General features: G+C 33.6%; 1 protein-coding gene across 6 annotated transcripts in view; it reads left to right on the top strand.

Annotated features, from left to right (window-relative positions):
* LOC149488546 (inactive angiotensin-converting enzyme-related protein-like) overlaps positions 1–22,326 on the top strand; it is a 141,041-nt gene that overhangs the window by 60,362 nt on the left and 58,353 nt on the right. For 2 of the 6 annotated variants that reach the window (XM_089695115.1, XM_089695117.1), the window contains one exon: positions 11,113–11,134. The exons of 3 other annotated variants lie outside the window; for them this stretch is intronic. The gene's annotated coding sequence lies outside the window, so the exon portion shown is untranslated. Of the gene's footprint in view, positions 1–11,112; positions 11,139–22,326 lie in introns of all 6 variants that reach the window. One more of the 6 variants, XM_089695116.1, reaches the window with a different exon arrangement.

Below are 22,326 nucleotides of genomic sequence, written 5' to 3'. Positions count from 1 at the left end.
TATTCATGACAGTTTGACACACTTGTTACTTTGATGTATATAGCTTAATATTCATATACAAAAAAGTTAAAGGTAAACTTATATTGATATTTATGTACGGTATGATGTACGGATGATACGGAAGTCTGTAGTTTTCTCTATCTATATTTAGATGTAAAGAGTACATCTTTACATAATATGTGCATATCGTTAAATTATGCCTAAAGGTTGAGAAATATTTGAATGAAAATGGATTTAAAGTAGGACATTATAGATTGTCGTATACATCTTTATTGAAGATGCTTACGATATGTGCATATATGTATTCAATGCATTCCTAAGTTCTTGAGGGAATTTCAATGCGTTTAAACACTTTAAACGTCGATTGAATTTTCCTACAAAATTTCTACAAAATGCAAATTTTATAACCTTAAAAAACATGACGCATTTAGCATATTTGTATTTACAAAGTAATGTTGTATTTATGAACCTATTGTCATAAATGAAGAAGAACTGAAAATAATTCATGTCATACAAAAAATAGTTTGACCGTAACATCTACCAATCCACACTTGGCCAGCGGTGGATTATGCGCAACAAATAGGCCAACAATGATTCACAATCAAGCTAAACATTAAAGAGCAGTTTGAAACCTTTTCCAATATTGAAGAAGACTTGTATAAGATTATGGTAAGAAATATGACCTAGATGGGCGGTAAGTTGGCGATTGTTAAAATAAATTGCGAGGAGACGTGCTCCCGGAGATCCAGCGGTAATCGCGTTAAGGTTACCAGTCGCTTCCGTTTTCCAGGACTTTCATTAATTTTGTGCCAAGTTCAAAGTGACTTATAAACTGTTCGTAGTGGCAATAAAATAATTATCCCCAGCTCTCGCTTATCCGGCTATTTGGTTAATGAGGTCAATAGGGAATATTTGAACGGGAAATTAGAGGAATGATATGCTAAGTTATTAGCTGATTTGTAGATCCGTGTGCTTGTAAACGGGTATTGTAGAAAGGTAGCAGTCAAAATGAGAAGCTTCAATAGATTACATCAAGTCACTTTGTAAATAATTTGAACGTCCTACCCATGCAATGTGCCTAATTATCTTATTGCTTATTTCTGTTGTTCATATTTAAGAAGCTCACTTAAGTCCACTTGTAATTTGTCTGAAGTTACTATTTCTTACTACTTTTTAGAATCCTGTATTAATTTATCATAAATGTTCTTTATATATCAATGTCTGGTATAATGGTATTCCTCGATTCATCTTTTATAGACGGCTTAGCTGATCAAAGAAATTCTTTTTCATTGAAAATCTTTGTTTGATATGATAACATTTGCGATCCTTGTTGAATTTGTTGGAAATCAAGTCATATCAAGTGTTTTATTATATTTCGGATATTATTTACTAAAGACGATTAAATATATGTTCTGTGGAAAGTTATTTTGGAAATATTACGATGTATCCGAAGTAAGAAGGAGATGAAATTTTCGCAAATAAGATTTTCCTTTAGAATATGAATGATGGAACATTTAATTTAGGTGTAATTTAATACGACCATGTAGTAGGTAATATATTTTAAGATGTGTTGATATATAGGATTTTATTGAGTATGAATTCACCATTAAATAATTAAATAATAATGTCTTTCAAATAATTTTATTTTTATAAACGATAGTTTTGCTACCAAGCAAACATATTGGTGCGATAAACCAGTTAGATATATGTAGATTTCTAAATTAAAGAACAAAGCAAAATAAAGCATATTTTTATTATTATTTAATTTGACTGAGGTCGAAACAACATTTAAATAAATACAATTTACTATAACAGACAAGTAAAAGAAGAAATTTAACGAAATTAATTCCCAAGACTATTTCGGGACGAATTCAGAAATAATTCTCGTTTCAGAAAAGAATACACAAGAATTGACCTTTCAAAGAAAAATATTGCGTAGGCTGGTCTTCTTGAAATACATATATGTATTTAAAAGCTTAAAATAAAAGACATGGTTAACGAAATCATTTTAAGCAGTAGGTATACGAAACGTTAACTAAGAAGAATGAGTTCACCAAATACAATAGCATTTCTCGGACAATGTGGTACAAATTCCCGATATACTAAGTTAACAAAGCCACTTCAGAACTATAAATGCGGAATGTAAATCCGAGTGGAATATTCAAACGGTGTCCGCGGGAACCTGGCGATCTGTTTGCGTTGTGCGAAACACGCCACTGTTTGCGTTCGGTTTGTGACGCTTTATCAGATCGTGATTTGCTAGGTGATAGCTTCTACATTTGAGCCACGTATTGGTGAGTAAAATTGAGGTGCGTCGGGTGGTCTGATCAGAAGAAAACATTTGGGCCATAACTATGCATCTACCTCACATAGTCTTCTTCTGGAAGCTTGTGATAGGTGGACGTTTGATCGTGTTGTCATATTCCTCATTCTGAAATGAAAAGAAAGAATATTTATTGCTGCAAGATTTTATAATTCTCAAAATTCATGTCAAGGAGTGAGTGACGTCTCAGAAATCACATAAAATTCTCTTAGCCCAGACATATCTATTGAGATGGCAGTAGCAGTTCTTACATTAAAAAAAAAAAACTCAAACATTTCATAATTTATATTTATTTTAAATCATGTACATTGTACATGTGTCCGCGACTCGGCACAAAATAATTGCTCTCACGATTGGAATAGACAGACTATACGCTCGGTTTACATACAGATTTGCTCCGTCTAGTTTTATACGTGGTTTCTAGGCCAAGCTTTAAACAAAATGCCATCTATTTGATGTTTCTATTTGTTTCAAAAATAAATTCTTATTTATAGTAAAGCATTTTTAATACTCAGTATTCGCTTATCAGTTCATGTCTACCTATCGAAGAGTTCGTTGGTCGTCACCAATACCACAGTTTAATTTATTAACATAAATACAACATAGTAAAATTTCGTAATAAAATAAATATTTAACCAACCATTTGACTAGCTTAACTTATATTTGTACTATGCAGACGATTTATATGAAACCCTAAAAATGGTGCATGTTTCATAAAGATTGGATTAGAAGATCTAAAGTTACAACTTGATCCCTGTCACGTACGTGCTATATACAAGGGGATTTACTTTTTCCTTTTCCATGAAACCACAGAAAAGCGTAAGTACCTAATTATGTATTCATAATAAATATGTAGTTTCCCATTAATGTTTATCATTGAAGTTTTCAATTCGCAGTATTAATGACTGCTGAAACTAAAGTCTTACTTTAAAATTGTAAAACGATTCTACGAAACAGTATTTTAATGAATTTAAGCTTCTTGGCCGTGTTGCAATATCAAAAAAGGTGCACTGAAACGTACCAATTAAAATATCTTGATATACTATAATGACAACAAACCCTAAACGAAAGCAATTAAATTCTAATTCGATAAAACGAACGACTTTTTGTAACTTATGAAAATCAATATGGTAATTCAGTTCTGTAAGCTTGATATTAAAAAGATTTTATCCAAGTTATGTCAATTTCTTTAGAAAGTTTTATTTTCTTACAACTTCAATACCATAATTTCAAGTTAGTTTTGTCTTAAACAAACACTTAAACTTCAACTGTTATTACAACAATGCACTACCCATATTAATAGTTAAATGACTTCCGCGCCAATTAACCCGGATAAACAAATAATAAATCAGCCACATTTCCGTGGGTTCATTTCGGCGATCATAAAGATAACTTCCAAGGCTGTTTATCCTGAAAAATGTACGCGGAGCCGCATTATAAGGCCTGTATGTCGGTGGCCGGGCTTGGCAGCCAGCCAGAAGGGTACAGCTACCCTCATATTTAATGATTCTTTCGCGATGACTTGTGCTGAATCGCAATGCTTGTATTTGTTTCTTGTATAATTAAATTTATGTGACATCAGAAGTGGGATGCGGAAGCTTTGATGTATTAAAATTGGGTTTTGTGATCGCACTTCGCAGTCAATATATAGGAAAAAAGCGTTTTGTTTATTAATCAATAACTAGTAAGTAGGTAGTAACCTTATGTGTAAAATATCCATATTCTTGTATTAAAATGAGTTTAAAAAAAGTAAGCGTATTCGTATTTATTTTTGCTTTTACATTTTCGGTATGAAATATTTTAATGTTAATTCAATTAATAGAAAACTTTGCTAGTATTCAGTGAAATACAACCATTCAAATTTTCCAAAAAGCTTTTTTATATAAGTAAGCTGTGATGCAGATTTTATTAAATTAACATTTTAATGTACCTAATGTTGAATGTGTATATGTTCAAGGAAGAAAAATAAAGTAAAACGCAACTGATTACTAAAAATAATTCTCATAAGCTGCTTTACAATATACAAATATCGTTGGAATCACTGTTGAGATTTACGTTTTTCTTAATTCATATCAACGAAACAATATCCGTTTCAAGAACTAGCGCAATTCAAAAATAAATTGCGACTGTAAAACAACTCGAGGCTACAGCTTACAATTAAATCCATTGTTAAGTTCTAATCTATGACACAATTACGCGAGGTCAAAATAAACAGAGCTCCATGAATATTTCAGAAGTGCTCGCATTTATGCAAATGTGACTCGTTACAACTAGTCAAAATTGTATTTGGGACTTTCTGCGCTTGATGATGGAAGGTCGGCGTTGCGGACTTGTTTTCTGGGTTCCGTACTCAATATAAACAGGATTGTATTACAAAGATTTCGCTGTCTGTTGGTAAGTCTATCCGTCCGTCTCTCACCAAGCTGTATCACATGAACAGTGATAGTGGAACTGTTGAATTTTTCATAAAAATAAATAATAAGAAATAGAGTAATCTCTATTTCTATATATTCTCTTTCTATTCTATATAATACTAGTGGTCCGCCCCAGCTTTGCCCGTGGTACCTACATGTTTAAACTATCCTATCTCTCAAGTTGGATCGAACTGCACATGGTGTGCGAATTTTATTATAATCGGTTAAGTGGTTTAGGAGTCCATTGACGACAAACATTGTGACACGAGATTTATATATATTAAGATTAATATATTCACAATCAAAAATTGGGTGGGTGATCGATTTTTTTGGAATTGCTTTTCAATAATTTGTACGCAACTCTTAGTGCCGCGAGTCTGACTTGGCCGATTTAGTAATTGTTTCGTTTCAATGAGAGTTCAGTTTAGGAAGGAGGAAGTTATCAGTACTAAAGCCAGCTATATTAAGATACTCTTGGTGTTATACCAGTATAAACACCGACAGTATTAACACTGCTGGCGTTAGTTGTTTGATGTACTGTGGAGAGATCGTAAAGACGACTAATGAATCCAGGGACCTCTTAGCCTTGTAAAGCGTTGGTGTTTATTATTGTATTTACATATTTGTTCATGTTATTCCTTTTTATTGAAGAGTTATTATTCAAGAGCTATTAGTAAAGAGTTCGGTTGTTTCATATTGTATAATATTTATTCTTTATAACATTTATACCATGTGTATTAATTCCACCTGGAAACCCAGTGGTTAGGTAGTAGGCCTATCCAAATAAACCAGGAAACTTCTTTATAAAAAAAATGATTGCGTTGTTTTGGAAGTTCGTAGGGAATTAAAACAGTTTTTAAATATGGCTTTGGACATGCAAAACAATATCAAATAAATGTAGTTTTATAACGATACAGCGAAGTTCATTACAAACTGCAATACAGTTCAAATAGTTACTTGTACAAAAACTTGACAAAAGACGAACGTATCAGCCTATCCGCCTACGAGGCAAGTCTTGTAAAACTCTGAGCCTTACTTCATCTCGTAACCCGTAATAGGTTTAAAAGATTAAACCTTTTTCCAACTGTGACTAACTTTTCTGTAAACTTCGTACGAGGCTCTTAGATCGTATGCATCCCTAGTCTTATTAAAGTTTCTTAATGGCTGACGGTTTACACCTACGTGCTCACAATATTGGATTCTCTCTCTCTCTCTCTCTCTCTCTCTTCAGCCTTTCTCCGTCCACTGTTGGACATAGGCCTCTCCTAAGGCACGCCATTTGGCTCGGTCTTCAGCTGTTCGCCGCCATTCTGTACCAGCAATCTTGCGTATATCGTCGCTCCACCTTGCTACAGGGCGTCCTACACTACGTTTGCCGAGTCGCGGTCTCCACTCTACAACGCGTTTGCCCCAACGGTTATCCGTTCGGCGACAAATGTGGCCAGCCCACTGCCACTTCAGCCTGCTAATTCGCTGAGCTATGTCGGTAACCTTTGTTCTCTGGCGAATGACTTCGTTTCGGATTTGATCCCGCAGAGAAATACCGAGCATAGCTCTCTCCATAGCACGCTGAGCGACTTTAAGTTGGTGGACTAGCCGCACTGTGAGTGTCCACGTCTCGGCTCCGTATGTCATGACAGGCAGGACGCACTGATTGAAGACTTTTGTCTTTAGGCATTGTGGGATTGACGATAATAAGACCCCACGCAGTTTCCCAAACGCTGCCCACCCTAATTGTACTCTCCTGCTAATTTCTTTCTCAAAGTTGTTCTTACCTAGTTGTAGCGTTTGCCCTAGGTATACATATTCTGGAACAACTTCAAGAATGACTCCCTGAGTAGTGATCGGCTCCGGTGTAATGCGATCGTTGATCATGATCTTAGTCTTATCAGTGTTCATGCGGAGACCGATTCGTTGGGAGGATTCAGCAAGGTCATTCAGCATAAGTTGAAGTTCCTGCAGCGATTCAGCCATGATGACGATATCATCAGCAAATCGCAAGTGTGAGATTTTATTGCCATTGATGTTTACGCCTCTTTCTGTCCAGTTCAGCGTCTTAAACATATCCTCTAACGCGGTAGTGAACAGTTTCGGTGAGATAACATCACCCTGCCTCACTCCTCGCCGTAGAGGGATATGGTTAGTTTGCTGATTTTGGATTTGGACAGTTAGTGTAGCAGCATTGTAGAGGGATCTCAACACTTGTATATATCGCCAGTCAACTTGACATCGCTGCAAGGATTCCAAAACAGACCAGGTCTCGATGCAGTCAAAAGCCTTCTCATAGTCCACAAAAGCAATGCACAGGGGCTGATTGTACTCCTCTGTCTTCTGCACAATCTGCCGCACTGTGAAGATGTGGTCTATGGTGCTATAACCACTTCGAAACCCGGCCTGCTCCGGAGGCTGAAATTCATCGAGGCGGCGCGCAAGGCGGTTTGTGATTACCCTAGAAAACAACTTATAGACGTGGCTCAAAAGCGATATAGGTCTGTAGTTTTTCAAAAGGGTTTTATTGCCCTTTTTGAAAAATAATATGACAATGCTTTTGCTCCACGTCTGCGGAGTTCTCCCGGTGAAGAGAACAGAATTAAAAAGATCAACTAGTTCTTTAAGTATCGGAGCTCCACCTGCTTTAAGGAGCTCTGTTGTTATTCCATCCTCACCTGAGGCCTTTCCGTTTTTAAGTTGTCCGAGAGCCAACTCGATCTCGTGGAGACTTATATCTGGCAGATCTTCTGTATAATGACGTGTCAAGGTGGCTCTCGGGTCTTGACTGCAGGTGGACTCAGGCTGCGGTGCATGCGAAGCGTATAAACGGCTATAGAAATCTTCAACTTCGGAGAGAATCTCTGGCTTCGATGTAACGACGCTCCCCATGGATGTTGTTAACTTTGTCAAGTGGCTTCTATTGAGTTTTCGAGCGAATACTTTCGAGCCTCGATTTTCCTCGATTGCTTTTTTAATTGCAATGGTGTTGGAGCATCTGAGGTCGTATCGTACCATCTTGCTGATTCTCTTATTTAGAGCCCGTTGTTCTGACAAAGTTAGCGGTGGGTTTTCACGTCGTTGTTTCATCAATTCCAAAGTCCCCTCCGAGAGTTTTGATTTTCTGCCAGTGCGCAATCTTTTGAAGAAGGCTGCTCCTTCCCGCCTAAGTATATCAACAGTTTGTTCGAGTCTTTGGTCAACATCGTCTGTGGTTTCCAGAGCTGCAAAGCGATTTTCCAGTTTTAGCTGAAACTCGGGCTCCGCATCAGTTTGGATTTTGTTGGGCCGAAGTGTCGACTTCATCAAACGATAGCGTTCAAGATTGCAATTGATATTCAGAGAGCCTCTTAGATACCTGTGATCACTGCCGGTTTTAATCCTTGTGATCACAGAGACATCCCTGAATATTCGCTTTTTGTCTGTTATGATGAAGTCGATTTCATTTTTTGTCTGTCCATCAGGGCTTTGCCACGTCCACTTCCTTTGAGTCTTCTTCTTGAAGAAGGAATTCATTAAGAATAGTCCCTCTTTTTCTAGGAAGTTGACTAACATATGGCCCCTTTGGTTCCTAGATCCAAAACCATGCGGCCCAATCACAAATTCATTGCAATTTTGTACTCCCACTTTTGCGTTAAAATCACCCATGACAACATTAAAGTGGGCCTTCTTGGTGTTATGTAGAGCCTTTGAGATGTCTTCATAGAAGCTTTCAACATCTTCGTCCAAGTATGTCGATGTCGGTGCGTAAACCTGTATAACTTTAAGGCTATATCGCTTGGTAAGCTTAACTATCAGGTACGCTACCCTAGATGACACACTGGATATCTCTACAATATTGTCAAGGAGGACTCTATTGACCAAAAACCCAATTCCACCTTCGGAACGACGATCTCCTTCTCTGTAGTACATTAGATGGCCCGATTCAAGTGTTATGGTATCCTCTCCCTCTCTTCGGATTTCACATAGCCCAAGAATATGCCACTTAATGTGTTTAAGCTCCTCTTCAAGCTGAATTAGATGTTCGTCAAGCCGTAGCGTGCGTCCGTTATACGTTGCAAGGGTCAGTTGGATTTGGCGGCCTACCGTAGCCCGGGGATTCTTCGCACCCCCTGTTCTACCGTTACCACGACCGCCGCCGTAGCCGGGAATAGTAGAACTACCGGGAACTGGGGGCCGTGGTTGAATTTGACAAGCCATTGGAGGTAAATGCCCATAGTCGCCACGCTGGGCATGCGGGTTGGCGACCGCAGAGCATAGCCTTTTCTCATCGGTGATGCTGCTGCCCATTACCGGCGTAACCTATTTAACTATGCCACTTTTTGGATGGTTATACCGCCATCAATCGGTCGTCAGAGCCTCGTCCGTTGATTAACAGGATGCACCACGTGAAGGTGAGGTTGACTTTTGGAGCACTGAGGTGTTGTTGTGCTCCCTTACATCCCAATATTGGATTAGGATCTCGTTTTCTGTGCAATTAGGTCGCTTCGAGGATTAGCAGTAAACAACGGTTATTTATTAAGCGGTTTAGAAATGAATTATAAATATTATATTCCAGGAGGTTATGCGGCGATGTAGCCCGAACTAAACTGAGTTTAGTGCAGACTAGAATATGAAGTTAATCGAGAAATTGTTGTACACAACTTAAAATGTCTAACAAAAATACTCAGAAATGACGTCAATGTGACTGACTACCACTAATTTGTAGTTATAAAATACTCCTTTTTGAAATATTTAATTTGATATGGTGAGGAAGTCGGCTTTTATTCTCCAAGCACGTTTTATCTTGATCGTGGTTTTCATCTTTAACTATGAATAAAGCTATGCGAGATATACCTATTGAGATAGATTTGATTAAATTGGTCAAATCATCAATTCATATATTTCAAACCATATTAATATAAACAAAAGGTTAGAATAAATACTTAGTTTCCTCAGTTCAAATGGATGCTTAATTCAAACATTTGCAACTGTTTATTATGTGTACAGTCTGAACTCTGACGAAAACCAAACTTAGTAAATTGGTTTCGATACTTGGAAGACAAGCATGCACTTTGTATCAAACGGTCTTAATTGATGCAGATACATCTTGATTTCTTAGGATAATGAAGACAGGAGCTGTTTATGAAATAAATACAAACTACTTCTCCAGACAATTAGAAGAGATAGTTAATGAGGCGGGATTCTTAACATCTTATGAGTTCCATTTAAGGTTTTTGACGGTATATGCAATGACTCTATTATACTAGTAGACGCGGCATACGCCAACATCATTGCACTAAAAAACAGCGTAATTAATACATACCTACTTATACTAACGCATTATCACCAATACAGTTGTTCTCTCTTTCACTCTCACGCACGAGACATAATACATGTCTCACTCATGTACTTCGTAATAACAACTGCCGATTAAAATATAAAAAGAACGTCCAGCCACGACGCTGAATGGTGCGTGACTAAGTGAAACTCGGGCACTTAGCTGAGTTTTTTCTTGCCAAAATAGAGAGCGGGTAACGTATCTAGCTTTTTTATATATCATAGGGTATATGTGAATCTTTTTGCGATGGTTTGGAGTGTTTAAACCGAATATTAAAATTAACATTAAACCAAAGAACCTCAAGCATTTAATATGTATTAGCAACGAAAAGCAAACGAGAAACGGCAAACGGTAGTCTATTTACGTACATAGATTGAAAATCTCATTCTCAAACATTTTGTATTGAATATCTACAGAGGAAATATGAAAGCGGAATCCTCAGAATAATGTATGTATTTCTTTGGGTGTAGCTGTGAATAAGGGATGAGGGCTGACAAGTGTTCGAGTGTTGTCAACTCGCGTTCGCGTTTTATCAATACAGATTTTATGACAGGTACAAGATTTAGCAGATGAGATGGCTCCTAGGTCGTGACTTTTGATTGGGAGATTGAAGGGGTTTGATTCAATCTTATTTAGTAAAGTGGCAACTTGAATTCTAATAGACATGTTTTTTCCTCAAATCTTACCATCTTTTGTTATGCGGAGATCATCAAATCACAAGTTGAATGTTTTTGAGTACCATCCTATAACTATTCCGACCGAATGTATGTGTGCACAACTGTAGAAACATAGATTAGGTACATATTATTTACAAATTATTATCTAGATATTATCATGAACATTTTTGTTAAAATAATACGAGAAGATCCCTATGGGAAAATTACTTTATAATATGCCACAATTTGTTGGATAGAAATTATCTTATCATTTCAATTATAATTTCAAACTTAATCTGACCCAAGCCGACAGTCCCAAAATCATTAGCAGATTAGTAACACAAATTCTTGTTTGCTCCAAATAACTCACGGATAATTAAATTAAATGATAAAATATTATTTCTTTTTCAGGTCCTTTCAAAGAGGCAATCAGGTGAGTTTGGAACACCTACAGTGTCATTACGTTGATTAAGCGGGACCCAAAGTTTGGAAGTCTTAATAAATCAAAGTCCTGCAAATGAAGTTATGGATTTTTCTTGTATTCCATAAAATGACGGCTCTTGAAATCTCAGGCAAATTGCCAAAGTGAAATTTTAAATTGGCAGGTGACGTGTATCTCAAAATTTATTCGCCTATAATGTCATCTAAATTTCAAACATTTCTCTCACAATTTCTCTTCTTTTAAAATGTTATTTTTGACTTAGTTCTGTATAAAAATTTATAGCATTTATTTTTACGATTTAATCCATGAAATAAGGAATGGACAGCTGATTAGGTTAGGATATTTCGATTTTATGTTCATTAATTAAATAACTATTACGTAAACATACCTAATGCCTACATATTATTTTAGAGACAAATTTCAATAAAGATTAACAAAATAGTAGGCCTTTACGTTATCTACATGCATTTCATCCACAAACATGGAAAATATATCCTTCATACAATTGAAATGTAAAATTTGTTATATTAAAAGTATTAAAACCTACCTTTTAAAACGATTTATTTAAATTTCCAATATTTTACATCGTGTGTGATCCCAAGTTAAATGAAAATATATTTAATGATTGTTTGGCAAACATGTTTCGGCTTTTGTGTAAGTACGAATGATTGAAATATTTTCTTTAAACATATTTTTATAAAAGGACGTTTTTTGAGCGTCAGTTTATTGAATACAAGTTGACCTGGAAATTTTTGATGTGATTCGTCGAAATCCTTAGAAGAAAGTTCTTTGATTTATATCTTAAAATCTTTTTGGATATAAAAATGTTTACCGCATAAAGCCGGCTCATGTAGTTTTACTTGGGCAAAATAAACATTATTAATTTTTTTGCCTAGGATTTTAGCCATAGTTTTAATATTTATAGAATATTTTTCCTTATAACTATAAAATATTTTTTCAATAAAGTAAAAGGAAATACGATTGTTCCCTGAAATTTGAGCTTAAGATTTTTTCTGTCATTTCTACGCAACACGGAGAATGACGTCATCGGATATTCAAATTTGGTGCTGGATACGTGATATGAATAATATGTTTATGTAAATAAGAAAATTGTTTATGACGATGCACATAAACAAATATATGAATTAATTAATTAAAATAATAAATTTATAAGTATAGTATAACTTGTTAAACAAAATGTAGGTAGATTTCGAAATATTTATTGTCATATTTTCAATTTATATTAAAAGAATAGCTAACAATTATCAATCTAATTTGTACCGAATTGATATTTATATTTAAAGTATTTGTACTTTATAAAAAATTTTCATACGTGTTATACTATTTCATATGTTTTAATGTATCTTGAATTATGGTTTTATCAATCACAATCAGCATAGGTATAAACATCTAAACGGAATACCTACTTTAAAATCTATTACGTAATATATTTCCAAAATGTCCGTTAAAATAAACATTTATTAATTGGCAAAGTAAATGCTGAAACGTTTAGCATAAATTGAAACACATAATTGAACATATTACCCGGGGTCTCGGGACTAGAGTAGCTTTTAACTGTGACATTTGACGCGCTGTACGTCTTACATAGGGTCTATTTAGTTACCTAGTTATCTAGGAGAAATTAGATTAACTAATATTAAGGGACGTTTGATGTTGGAATATTGTTCTAGCAATTTTTTTCTTTATTAGGTACTTAAAAGGCTGCTTTCAATTGAATTTTGCATAGTTTTCCTTTTCTATAATAAATAGATATATTTATGTACCTACAGCTATTTTTATTTTAAAAAGCCACTTGTTTCCAAATTATATTATTTCTTACTCATTGATTTGCAATGTTTTTAAAAAATGCGTATTCTATATTAGAATACCTAAATATGTATCAGGTTGCGACAAATATTCAATACATATTTTCAGCAAAGCGCGGAAAAATAATTTTGCGGTTGAACACACCACACTCTATTCATTCTCCTGTATGAGACAATCTTTTTTATTTGTTTTTTTAACCAATGCGGTGCCTTTTTAACCGACTATAGTTAGTAACTTTTTAATACACTTTTTGAAGCAGAATTCGCGGAACTTTATTCAAAGCGTATGTATATTATGTATAATATTATTATGTATAAATATTGCAATGTAAATTTATAAAGGAAATTGTGTGCATATTATAAGTTTTGTGCATATTGCTTACAAGTACAAATGTATTTCGATGGTAATATCGGGTAATACAAAGCATGGTAGAGATGACACAATAATCGGTAAGTACTTATATAAATTAGGTAATGTTTTCTTGTGTGTTTTCTTACGTGACAGTTTAGGTGAATTTTAAGTGTTAACACTAACTGTTTATATCTCTTCAAACATTATACGTATCACAATGGACCTAATAAAGTGATTAAAACGCTCTTGAAATATATCCATAATTTCTAAATACTAAAAACAAAACCGTTCCATTAGCATTTGAAAACACTCCATACACCGAATGGGTTTCCTGTTGACCACACCTGTAAAAATGTAAATACAATGGACTATATGGCTTAGCTCAGTTAGCTGAATAACGATAAAATACACCCTAAGCTTATACGAAGCGTTAAATTTGAATAAAAATTTTTGTTCACTAGTTGAAAGGGGATTTTGTTTATTAAATTTTTTCTTTGTCACTTTTCGGTTGGACGGATCTGACTGACAGTATCTGCCTATTGCAGATTTGGGACTGTAATTTTATTCGCCACTTATTTTTATGGACCTGTAGGTATATAGGTACCTTATAATACCTATTTCAATATCTTTTGACACACTTTCGCATGCTGATAAGTCTGTCTCGCACCTGTCTTTTTTATATATTCTTTAAAGTTTAAAGAAAAAGTAAATAGTTTCCTAATTAATTGTTTAAACTATTAGTTAGAAAACTATTTTTTTGTATGAAGCTAGCAGATTATCGTAAAAGAAACTATAGTTACGGATTAACTTGTTTTTTTGTCGTAAGTATATTATTTGTTAAGTATAAAACAAGTGTATTTTTATTATTTGAAAAATTTCGAAATAAAGATAGGATGCTTATGAGTAATAGGCCTCTAATCGAATTATAAAACTCTAAATCGAGAAGATTACCAAGACAGTCAAATCCCTTCAAGATGTACATTACCAGTAATTGATTACAAAATAATATCAATTCATAGACCGAGAGCTTGTGACTTGTGAGCAAACGTTGTAGGATAATAATTTCTGAAAACCGATCCATTCTTTTTAAAGGTTATTTTTATTTTGAATAGGTACTTAAATCACTCGAATCGCAGATGTATGGTGTGAATCGATTCAGTATGATCACTTAGCTAAAATATTGTGGTTCTGCCCTTTAATTGTTACAAATACCCATTCAAAATTGCTCATTAGCTCTCCTTCTATTAGGTCTATGAGTCATATTTTAACCTATTTCTGGATACATTACAGAACACTTACAGAACATGTAACTGAAGGTCGGTCGAGTGTCGGTCTAATTAACGAGTACTTGAGATGAGACCTTGAAGGTATTTATTACCATTCTGCTACTTATCAATTAGACCTTTTTAGAGATCTTTGTTGACCTATTTGGAGAAACGCGACGGAACAAATAAAAGAAGTGTTCTTATTGGCATAAAAACAAATAAAATATTATGTAGATACATGGTAGATACCCTAAGTAGATTCCTATGTAGCTATGATTAAAAAACACGCATTACTGGAAAAAGAAACCTAAAACTAAGAAAAAGATTTTGGAAAATAACGATAGAAGAAACATTAACTTATAAAAAAGTACTTATTTATAAATTAATTTTAAGAAGGATTAATTTAAACGTAAAGTTATTTAAGAATTACTTTATTGTGAGCAATATATAAAAATACATTTAAAACGAGAAACAAAGAGTACCCGTATGTATACCTTCTAGTATTACTTCTCAAACCTCTTCAAAATAATTAGAGCAAACTTCGTATAAAGGAAATTACACGTATAAAAGTTGCAGTAATACGAGTGTCCAGGGAATTATAAGAAACCCTTTAAGGGCTAATGCAAGTAACTTTGAGACCCTTATAAATCGTACCCCTATATCCTTCCGGTGTGGCGTGTTGATCTTTAAAGATAATTTGGCTCAACACATCCTTAGGTATATTAGCAATTTTATTTTATATCAACCCGATATTGTTACGTCTAGGAATTATTATAATGTAATACATATAATGTAATATAATAGTCTAGGATTAAACCAGTAAAAAAAAAAATGTGTGCGTGTACTAGTGTACACACATAAGAAGTGAAACTTCTTTATGACCTTATTTTTAAAAAATAATTTACTATATATGCAACTTTACAGAAATACGTCGAATCACGCGTGGTAGGGATCAGAAAAAGATGGCGCGTAACGGAAAAATGTCACGCGCAACGAAAAAATGTTAGGTACACTAAATTTTTTTCCAACCCCGATAAAGAAGTTTCACTTCAATAATAAAATCTAAACCATCTCTATCCTTTTTATGGACATGGAATGGTGTGACAACGTTTAGCCATTAAATTTATTTGTTTGCATTATAAAACATACCTAAATTTTGCTTTTATACACGGCACTTTAACTTATTTATAATTTTGAAGATCGAGATTCGAGGCATATGATATAGACGAGCAAAAATAGAAAATTACAATAGTTATATCTACTGAACTGGTAAGGATTTTTTATTAAATGTTTCATGTAGTGTAGTATTTTAATCATCAAAAAGTTTGTTCTACCAGCTTCCAACAATACGAAATTGTTAGAAGTAATTAATTACTACTAAAAAAGTTATTAATAACTTATTATACCAAAATTATCACAAACATGGCAATTTAATCAAAACACACAGTTACAAAAATAACTCGTGTAAACAACGAAATAAACACCACATGCCACATATGAAATGAAATCCGCGAGCAATAACTTCGCTATCCTAACTCTAATTATAACTGAAACAGCTCTAAAGTTTCGAAATCTGATTAACTAAATGTAAACTTCCGTAAACCGAAATATAAGCTGTTGAATTACCTGCGAATGGTTTAAACTGTTTCTAAGGTAACGTCGGCCTTTGTAATTTCATTGTTCTGCATTTGTCATAATGTAGGGTACATTATTGAAGGCATGAATTATGAGAGGTCCCTAATTGAAGGGTTGCAAGCAATAATGGACTCAGGTTAATTAGCATGCTAAAATATAGAGTGGTAATATAGCCTAATTAATCTTGGAACGTCTAAGTTTAGAAATGTAATAGTAAATTGAATTATGAAGCTATTATTATAATGTTCCTGGGAACCTTTTAAATAGAAGTGGATCAGGGCTTAAATCTCGAAACGTCTAAATTTAAAAAGCTAATTCCAGTACTGTGGTCGACTTCCTCACTCCCTTTAGTACAAAAACACATAGGTATTAAACGCAGTGATGATATTCAAACAAATAAATATTTACCTGAATATTAAAATTCATAATGAACTAGGTAGTTAAGTCACATTTTCGACCGCAATGATACACACCGTTCAATTACAATTATTACAATCGAAATATGAATCAAATGTGTTTAAAATAAATGTTTGAAATTAAATTGATTTGCGGTTCACTGTCAAAACATTTTCATATGTTATTATGACACTGAATTATGCAGATTCTTTACCGTATCTACATTTATTTAACTATGATTTTATATACATTTATTACTATCGAAATATGAATAATATATGCTTTATTTTTTTATTTAATTATTAACTTACGAATATAGTTCTCTGTGTTATTAAGTTTCGCTATAGGCTTATATTATTGTTATTTTTCATTAAAAAAATTCCCAAAAAAAAATGTGAGCCGTCATGGGACGCCTGGCAGATGTGAAACATCGTTCGGTTTACAAGTGAGCCTATAGATGTGTATAGCGTGGCGACCCGTCGCCATGGCAAGCGTCGCCACGTCAACAATTCGGTTTACAAGTGAGCCTATAGATGTTTCACATCAAAATACTACATTATCAATTGCAATAGAATATGCAGGATACACATTCATATATTAAACTTTATACGATGGTTTACGACCTGCCTGCAATTACTAGTTTCTTACTAAAATATAGCTCCTTTAGAGATCGTAAAAACGACATAAAGTTCTATGAATATTACTGGTTTCGTATAGCGCTTATGGCAAGTTTATTTGAAAGCTCCTGTATTATTATTTTATAGTAATCTATTGAAAATAGGTTTATTTCGTTATATGTTATGTTTTCGATACTTTAAAAAGAAGGCGTCATGTTAGTTTTTACACTCATCTCACATTAATGAATAAGTGTAGCCACTAAAACTTCTCCTTTTGGCTAAGATAAATGTTTATAATTAGTAATATTATGATAAATATTTTTGTGAATGATAAATATTGTGTACAATTTCACCCCATCACATCATACTTTAACATAAAAATCTTTTAGTATTGGACCATAAAAAGGGCGTTTTATACACAGAAATGAATTTTCACAAAGAATAGATACGTTTTGAGACTTCCTCGTGACAAAGTATTGGTCTTTACTATTATTTGTTTCCGAATTATGCAAAAACCATTCCAGACCTTTCTGGAAAAACAGATGCAGATGTTATTTAATGTCATCTTTATATTGTAGTGTATGGATGTATACCTTTGTATGGGGCACCCTCGTGATTTATGTATGAAGTACACCGAATGAATCTTCCAAGAGGAAAAGATATTACTGTTATGCTTACACCAAGGCTTACACGCATCTAAATATGAAAGCATTTGAAAAATGACAGATTATTCCAAGTAATGCATTGTTTTGACAGTCAAGGATGTTTTGAGGGTGGGTGTGATGTTTGGGTAAAAATATTCTCAGCAATATAAAAAACAGGAAGTTTCTCAATGAGTTAAGCATTTTTATAAAAAATTGCTATATAGTCAAAACTCTAATTGAAGAACTTCTGTATTCAACAAGGCTTATTTAATGGTCAATGAAGTATAGGAAGGATTTCTACAAAGAAAAATCGAAAATAAACCTTATTGTTGCACATTTCAAACAACAAATTCTTCCGTATGAATTATAGATAGGTATAGCATTTCGGATAGAAGTGTAATTGGAACCCCGTCACCCTTGTCCCAAGTGGGCCATGGGTCAATCGACATTTCTGTTTCACTGATCGATGTCTCCTTACAAAATGGGGAAAGAGCCTTTTGACCTCGATACGCTAAACCTTAATAGACGTTACTATTCATACTGGAACGATACAATACAAGAAATGTACCTCTAAGATGTTACTGTAAGAAAATTTCGCGGTTGATTATGTACTATTATACATAATAATGTGTCAATTTAATATTTTGTTTTATAGCATCCGAATGCTTTATATAAGTAAATATCGAGGAATTTTTAAAGAATAGAAAAAAATCCATCACGGGGTAGATTTTGAATGCGCGTCTTTCGCCTTGCCTGATTTGTAGTGATCCCGGCCTAGTCATCGAATTTTTAACTATTCTTTTAAAAATATGTCATAATACATCAAGTTATAAAAAGGCGTATATTTCATAATGCCCACGCGTTATGAATTATGACGAACTACTTAAGACTTGAACATTAAATAATAATTAGGACTGCAATTTATGTTTGGCAATACAGCCTTATACAGTTAGGGTAAAAGTGGGATAGATGCCCCACTTTTTGAAATAGCCTCATAATTTAAAAAACATGAATCTTATACGAACACTTTGTATGAATATAGCTAGGTTAATTATCTGTTTTGAATTACTATATATATTTTTAATCCTATCATTTATAGATAATGTGTAATAAATATTTTTGTAGAACACCTTTTTTGAGGATAGAATTACTATATATATTTTTAATCCTATCATTTATAGATAACTAGCTTTCCGCCCGCGGCTTCGCCCGCGTTTTCAAAGAAAAACCCGTTCCCGTAGGATTTCCGGGATAAAACCTATCCTATGTCCTTTCTCGGGTATCAAAATATCTCCATACCAAATTTCATGCTAATTGGTTCAGTAGTTTAGGCGTGATTGAGTAACAGACAGACAGACAGACAGAGTTACTTTCGCATTTATAATATTAGTAGGGATGTGTAATAAATATTTTTGTAGAACACCTTTTTTGAGGATAGATGCCTACCTAGTTGGATAGTTGCCCCACCATGAAAATACTAAGGAGGATAGATGCCTGCAGAGTGGGATAGATGCCTGACATACTCTATAAACGCGAAATCTAATAAAATTAATATGATAAACCAGCAAATGTCAAGTTCACATAGTTGTTCTGTTGTCCAAGAATATACTTGCGCTCGCACTCCTTCTTTTCTTTTGTATTTTCGTGGCGTGGTTCTCCTACAATCAGTATAAGGGCAGATCATTAATAAGTAAGTAAACATAACAAAAAAAAAAGCAAATTAAACGAGTAAAATCGGTTAACATAGAGAAAACCTCTGACGCAATCAGGTAAAAATATAAACAGTACCTGTGATTATCGATACTAACATGTACATATGTATTGAGGGATAGATGCCCTTAGAGGCCCCTAAGGGCATCTATCCCTCTAAAAAAAAGGGGCAACTATCCTTTTTGATAAGGATAGCTGCCCCAGTAGTTTTTTTATTAAATAAAAACAAAAGAGGCACTATTTTCACTTAGATTTGTACTTAATGAACCAGTGTATAGACATAATAAGAAATATAGTGAAATTTATTAATACTTATTAAGTTATGCAAAGGCAAATATCAACCTTTTTAAATTTTAACGTGTTCGTGAAGTTCGCCGCCGATATTATAACACGCACTAGCGAAACACGTCTTCACCAAACAACAGCTCATGCGTACACGAGGTGCGGGGTGATAGGAGCTCCTATTTAAATCATTAATTCGTAGTCAGGACTCTGGGAAGTGAGGTTTTTTGAAAATGGGGCATCTATCCTAGTGCGGCATCTATCCCACTTTTACCCTATAAGGCTGGCGATAAAAAACAAAAGATATCGCTTAAAGTAGGATATAATAAGGCCAATAAATAAAAAGATCGTTAAATACCTCCTATATCCTATATTTATGTAAATCCATTAAAATTATCACGCTCAGCTATATAAAACTTTATCCATTATTTGTGTATACGCAATAACAGTATATAAAATAATTACCTTTCCGTTTACATCGTACAAAACCGCAACAATTTCCTCTTTTAAATTGCACTGGTTCGGCTTTGCTCGTTGTTGATAGTGATTTTCGGATGCCTATCCAGTCAATACCTATCAATCTACTTTCAAAACCAATTTTCACGTGGAAAACAGATTTTTTCGGCCATCCAATATTTTCATTTCATGTAAATTCGCATTTAGTATTAAGGAATAATAATTGGTCTTGGAATAAATTGTGTGGATTACCTCCTTGGTACATTGGATGTACCTTTCGAGTAGAGCTAATAAATAGGGCCTTGATTCCACCTTCGGTACATCAAATAAAAAATGAAATGGTCATTTCTACTTGTTCTTAAAAATCGATTTGCGAAATAAATAACATGAAGGATTCTGCTGGTTTCTCCACTACTCGATAAGAGTGGTATTTATTTGTATTAAATATAGAACCTACAGTTAAGGTAATTACTAATTAGTATAAAAAGTTAGTCAAGAATTTGCTTAGGACCGCGACGAACAATGAAAAGTATATTAATTATTGAAAAAATATATATTTTATGTTCCGCTGAGCTTTCACTAATTAGTAATTACCTAATATTGACCACCTAGGCATCAAGTAGATACTAAATTTCTTTTAGGAATATTTCATTTTGATCTAATTTTAAGCCGATTAAATTGACAATTTTTCCTTTAATTCCTTCAGGAGAAGTGAAAAATCTAAAAAAAATGTTATAGTATTATCTACCTTGTTGGTTGGAAACCTGGTGATTTAGTATGTGAAAAGCATTAAGTATTACGAATTGTTTTCGCTATCCTAAAAGCTTTGGTCAGTTTCAGATAAGATAATTGTTTTGTGAAATGTGATCGTATACCAATTTTATAATTAACATCGTTTTATATGTATACTTGTCATATTATGGCGACATTCTTTACAAACTTAAGTGCTAAAGATAACAAAAACATCTCCATGTTTGAAACAATATACTACCTCAAATTTAAACAAAAACGCAATATCAATTCACCGTTAACCTATTTATTTTAAGGAAAATTGTTCAAAAGTCGATTCAACACGGCTAGTGACAAAATAATAAGAGACGCAAAAGGTCGACGCTTTCATCAACGTCACGGGCGATTTCTTTACTTTGCGAATATTTCTGAGGTCTTAAAGAAGACAAATGGTTCCCGCATTATCGTGGCCTTGGAAGGTCTTTTAAATTATGAAATAAGATACTTCCCTAATTGATGGCAGTAAGATGGCAGTTAACTCGGATCGTTTTGTGAACATATTGTTTTTGATTGATGGCGACGCTTTGAGATTTTATAATTTAAATCGTTTGATTGCGGATTTTTATTATTTTAATTAATATATAGAATAAATATACTACTATAATAATTTATAATGACAATCAACCAAAACACATCATTCATTGTATTTTTATGCATGTACCATAAAAATTTGCATCACCCACATTGACTTTTTTCAACATCTTTAGCAAATCGGTTTACTAAAGATGATGTACGTTCACAGTTCTATTTCAAAGTTTTTTATAAATAATCTGCTATTTGAAATTTGTTTATTAGTATACCTATTGTGTTGCGTTCCATTTTTATTTTTGTATACCAGCCCCAACAAATTTTTATAAAACAGTATTTTTAAAACTACTTAAAGCCTTTAAAATTTATGGAGTTTCACCATGTCCAAAGAGATGCTGATAAATCATCTCTATATTAATGGTGCGTGGAAATAAATGTCATAAAAATGTATGTTTTTCACTTTAATCGTATGAAAACAAACTATAATAGTAGTTATTTCTGTTATTTAGTATCTTGTAAACTATGTGGGTGACCTATTTGGCCGTCTTTCAATGTCTAAAATATATGCTGTAGTTTTATTTAGAAAAATTTTACAAATCTCTCGAAATATCGAAATAAATTTCGTTATATTAACCTTGATTTTAATTGGATTTATGTTGATGATGTTTTTGGATCAAGGGCAA

Source organism: Colias philodice, chromosome 5 (assembly GCF_061535455.1).
Source record: "Colias philodice isolate Cphi_HAF_F1 chromosome 5, ilColPhil1 Martin Lab GWU primary, whole genome shotgun sequence".
NCBI lineage: Eukaryota > Metazoa > Arthropoda > Insecta > Lepidoptera > Pieridae > Colias > Colias philodice.
The sequence above is the reverse complement of the archived record's forward strand: the minus strand, read 5'-3'. Positions and strand labels throughout refer to the sequence as shown.